The sequence below is a fragment of the Aplidium turbinatum genome, chromosome 8 (genome assembly GCF_918807975.1).
Source record: "Aplidium turbinatum chromosome 8, kaAplTurb1.1, whole genome shotgun sequence".
In the NCBI taxonomy this organism is placed as follows: Eukaryota; Metazoa; Chordata; class Ascidiacea; order Aplousobranchia; family Polyclinidae; genus Aplidium; species Aplidium turbinatum.
In genome coordinates, this window is record NC_137479.1 from 31,263,972 (window position 1) to 31,268,649 (window position 4,678).

Sequence of the window (4,678 nt, forward strand, 5' to 3'; positions counted from 1 at the left end):
GTTTAATTTCTATAGACAAAAAAATTGTCAAAAAAATAAATATAAAGATATATATAAAGTATGATATACTTTATATATAAAGTATGATATATATATGACTTAATACAACGAGCAAAACTGACCCAAGACCTGAAAAATGTGTGACTTGGTTACGGTATACATTTCTTCTATCAATAGTTGAGGCTGCACTGGTCAGAGGTATTGCTTGTAATGCTAGTGCAGCAAAATTAATTTTTTAAATGACTCAAGTTAATTCACTCGTCAGTGTAATAATATTGTCGAAATAAGTATGGTACACAACATTCTGTCGCAGCCAGTCAAACTGCAACACAAATATTTTGCTGTCAGTATTTTTTCTTGTTTTACCCCACCCCTAATGAGGAAAATGTAACAGATGCAACATTTGTCAATTGCATTGTCATGGCTGGTTGGAGCGTCCCTCAAAGCTGTCGAAGAACACTTTACGCTACCTTCAGGAAGCTTGTTTAACTAAGTTTCCCTATCCGTTCTAGCAGACTTGACACCATCACCAATTGTCTTTATGCTTTGTTTACTGAACTGGTATTAAAGATAGATTTTCATACCACCAAATTATTGAATATAAAGTCGCAACCATCCGGATGACATCTAACATTGCACTGAAACCAAAGAAAACTAAAAAGTGTTGCCTTTCCTTCGAGAAGGTGCCTTTCCTGCAGGTAAAGGCACAAGCAAAAATTAAGCAAGGCGCAAGCAGACAACAAATTATGCCCACAGCCAACAAGCAGATCTGAGAAAGCGCTTAAGGCAAATGAGCCTTCAGAACACTGCTAAATGGGTGCAACCTAAGTCGTACCCTGAACAATTCGTACCCTCAGTCCCTCATTTCATACACGCATAAATTTTAAAGTTAAAGTTATGGCTAGGGTTAAGCGGAAACTCCGATCCGTGTGCTATTTTGGCTTCTTCCTTCTTTAAATTTTTTTCTCGATTTTTTTAGAGTACGAAATGAGGGTACGAATTGTTCAGGATACGAATTAGGTTGCATCCCTGCTAAATGATTCTTCTTGTAATCAATTCTGTTGAGCTAACCATTATTAACTTAGCCTACTGTGTGATATTTCTACTTTGCCAAAAAACAAAAATTGCCATCTCGTTACTACCTACTTTACAAATTATTTTTTACACCTGACCATGACCTACAACAGACTTTCATGTTAGACTTTACTATGAAAAGACCTGTTTTAGCCTGATGCTGCCAGTTCGCTCTGATGGTACCGTAATAGCAGTTGCACCAGCTTTCACAACACAGTTCCCTAGTCATGTGTTGGGACAAATATATTGTTCTAATCGTACAGTTGTCGCGCTTGTTCACTTGATATCATTTTCCAAATGTCTCTTTTAAAATCTGTTTATAAACTTTTAGCTGAGAAGCAATAAGCAACAAAGCCAACAAATTAATCCTGACTCCTGAAGTGATGATTTTCTGAGAAACATCGAATTTTAGTGGTTTTTAAGTAGTGTTGCCAGACGCCATGCAATTTCAGTGAAAAATTAAAACATTTCTATTTTCTAATATAGCTTATTCGAAACTAGTTGAAACCAACGTATGAAAATTCCCGTTACTTTTTTGTAATATTTCTCAAAATTATTTTTTTGTAATAATTCTCAAAGTCTAGAAAAGTTTCAAAATTTTAAACAAAATTAACTCAAACCTGGCAACTTCAATATTGACCCATTCCTGAGCGAAGCCAAGAAGAACTATGATTCAGTGTTGTCAGATTGGGCGATTTATCTGCAATTGGGCTACTTTTAGTTGGGCTTGGCGCCAAAAAATGTTGGTTTGCGACTTGCGCTTTTTTGGGCTACTTTCAGTCTCTGATTTGGCGCGAGACGGCGCTTAAATTTGGCAGAATTTTAAGTTATTTGACAGTGAATTTTGAGTTGGCAGAACTGAATAATTGGTAGAATCCGACCAGCCTTTGAAAATGTTGGTAAAGTTTCGGTTTATTACGGAAAAAATGACGTTATTTTTTTGATTTGGCATAAGGATTGATTTTACTGCTGACCATTAGCAGCTTTGACTGTTGTTACAGCAATGCTGTATTCATTTTCATCCGGGAGAATGGAAGGACTGAGTGGCGAAAGCGAAATTGCACTTGCATCGAATATCGGAAATTATAGGGTAGTTATGATCTTGGTTTAGTACCGTACCATAATTTTTGAAGCTTTTATTGGTGTCTAAGCTATAAATTAAAGTGGGAAAAATTGAATGTCAGTGGAGAAACTTACTAAATGTAATCTGGTCTTCCTTGTATGATTAAAAAACAATGATAGATTCTTGTATTTTTTGTAACAAGGTGTACGAGTTTAGAAATGCTGCAGGGGAGTATAAATTTAGAGAAGTTGCTCAATTGGCACTAACAATGTAGTCTATACCAATCAGCAATGCATTACGGTAGTTGAGCGAGCCTTTTCGAGAGTTTCTGCAATCAAAACCAAACTGCGAAATCGTATCGGACTTCAACTTTTGTCAGCGATTGTGAGGATCAGAACTTTGCTGCAACAATTGGAAAAATGCTGTTTGATTCCCGGTCATCAATGCGGAAGCATGACAGCTCTATATATGAAAATGAAGCTTTGGTTCTTGGTAGTTCGTCTGAGTTGACGGGCTTATGTTATGCATTAGCATCTACTATGGAACCATTTGTATCTTGAATTTGAAAATAGGAATTTGTATGAAGTCTGTATAGCATTGGCTCGTCTAAGTTTTTTTCTATTGAACAATGCTTGATTCAATATTGAACATTGTACCTATTCAAAAAGCGAAGTTTTTTTCTATTGAATAATGCTTGATTCAATATTGAACATTGTACTTATTGTATGTTGTATTAATGTATGTATTTTGTATCTACACAATCAGCATGATGGACAAAGATGTTGCTTTGTCCATGACTCTTGGGGGCATGCCCAAAAACCCCCCTAGAAAGCCTGCGCCTTCGTTGCTCAACTGTCGACGTCGCGACGGCAAATTGGGCTACTTTTAAGTTGCTTTGGTGCATTTTTGGGCTCTTTTTTTAAAAAAATCTGGCAACACTGTTATGATTTAGTTTTGCCTTAAAAACGGGTAGCCACTTTTACAAGAAAAAATTCAGCCATTGCCACTGAAAGCTCGGACCAATTAACCAATTATATATAAGCTACGTTTTCCGTGACATGATAAAGGCGGAAAAAAGATGATACAAAGCAAATCAAGTGATGAATTCTTTGTCAGCTGGTTGGCTAAGCTGAATTGTCAGCTGGTTGGCAATAGCTGAATTTCTTCATGTTAAAGTAGCTTCCTTGATAACGAGAGCGTGAAAAAAGTTTCTTCGAGAAAAATACAGAATTTTGTCCCACCGTTTTTATTCACCTGTATTTTACAAATTTGCGTCCCGTCCCATTTACATTGCTACTCTGAACATTTTTTCTATCAACCAAGCAGTGGCCGAGTGGTTAGCGCGTTGGGCTCGCAGTCGAGAGCCTGCATGTTCGACTCCAACCACCCGCACTTGCTGTTGTTTCTCAGGGCAAGAAACTTTATGATAATTGCCTCTACCCAGTGATCGATTTCGGGTTACAATGGATAGTACCAAGTTTAAGTCATAAGTAGAGTAGACAACCGGAAACAGACATTGCAGTCGGCTGCAGCGTGGGTCAGGTATATGTCGGAAGGCGTACACCGATGCATAGCGCTCAAGTCCGCTTTCCCGCAATGCAGGACAAAGATAAAACAAACAAACATTCTACTGAACATCAGCCTATCTTGTTTCAACGTAATTTGCCGATGCTTGACATTTGTCACATTATGAACTGGGAAGCAGCTGACTCGATGACTGATATAGTCTTTCGCTGCTTTCTGTCTGTTGTGGTATTTAGATAGCTATGGTACTACAGTATTTTATTCGTATTGTGTATAATTGTACCGTAGCCTACTATTGTCGCAACAGACAAAATAAAAGGTTTCTCTCTCACTCACTCTGTTGTACCGCAGAATTTGATTTAAGGCAAACTTGTTTACTTGATGGCAGGCTAAATAGCAGAATTTAAACTGCTTGTCTGGGTTGCAGTTGATTAACACAGTCTGAGTATATTTTACATTATTTTGTGCTTCGTTCTTTGCCACTAGCGCATGCAGTTGTGATAAAACTCACGAGAAAACTTGGCAACTCTGGAGCAAGTGAAATTTTTTTATTGGTTGTGTGGGGCCTGCCGGCCTACTGATTTGGTACTTAAAGTTATAGGCCAGGGATGTTTTTTTACAACCCTGCGAGAAACACTTGTTATTTGAAAAAGTCTTCATGACTATCGTGGAGACAGCATCAAAATAATCGGCACACAATGCTCGCTGTTTTGTAGTGGTTGGTTGGTTTTGGATCTTTATTCTCGGACTGAAAAGCCTTGATAGGTTAGGCTATATTCCTGGTTGTTTCTCATACTTGTAGAGGCTCTTGACGCAGGGCCGGTTACCGACATTGACAGAGTGAAGTTTCCGATTGTTAAAGTGTTGTTGCCGGGGAATTATTCCATTCACTAGGTGCCGCTGGCAGTTTTGCATAGGCCTACTTGTAGAGGCTTCAAACCACTGATGCAAGCCTGATCACCAAGGTGGACAAAGTGAAGTTTCCGATTGTTGTTGAAGTACTGTTGCTTATTCACT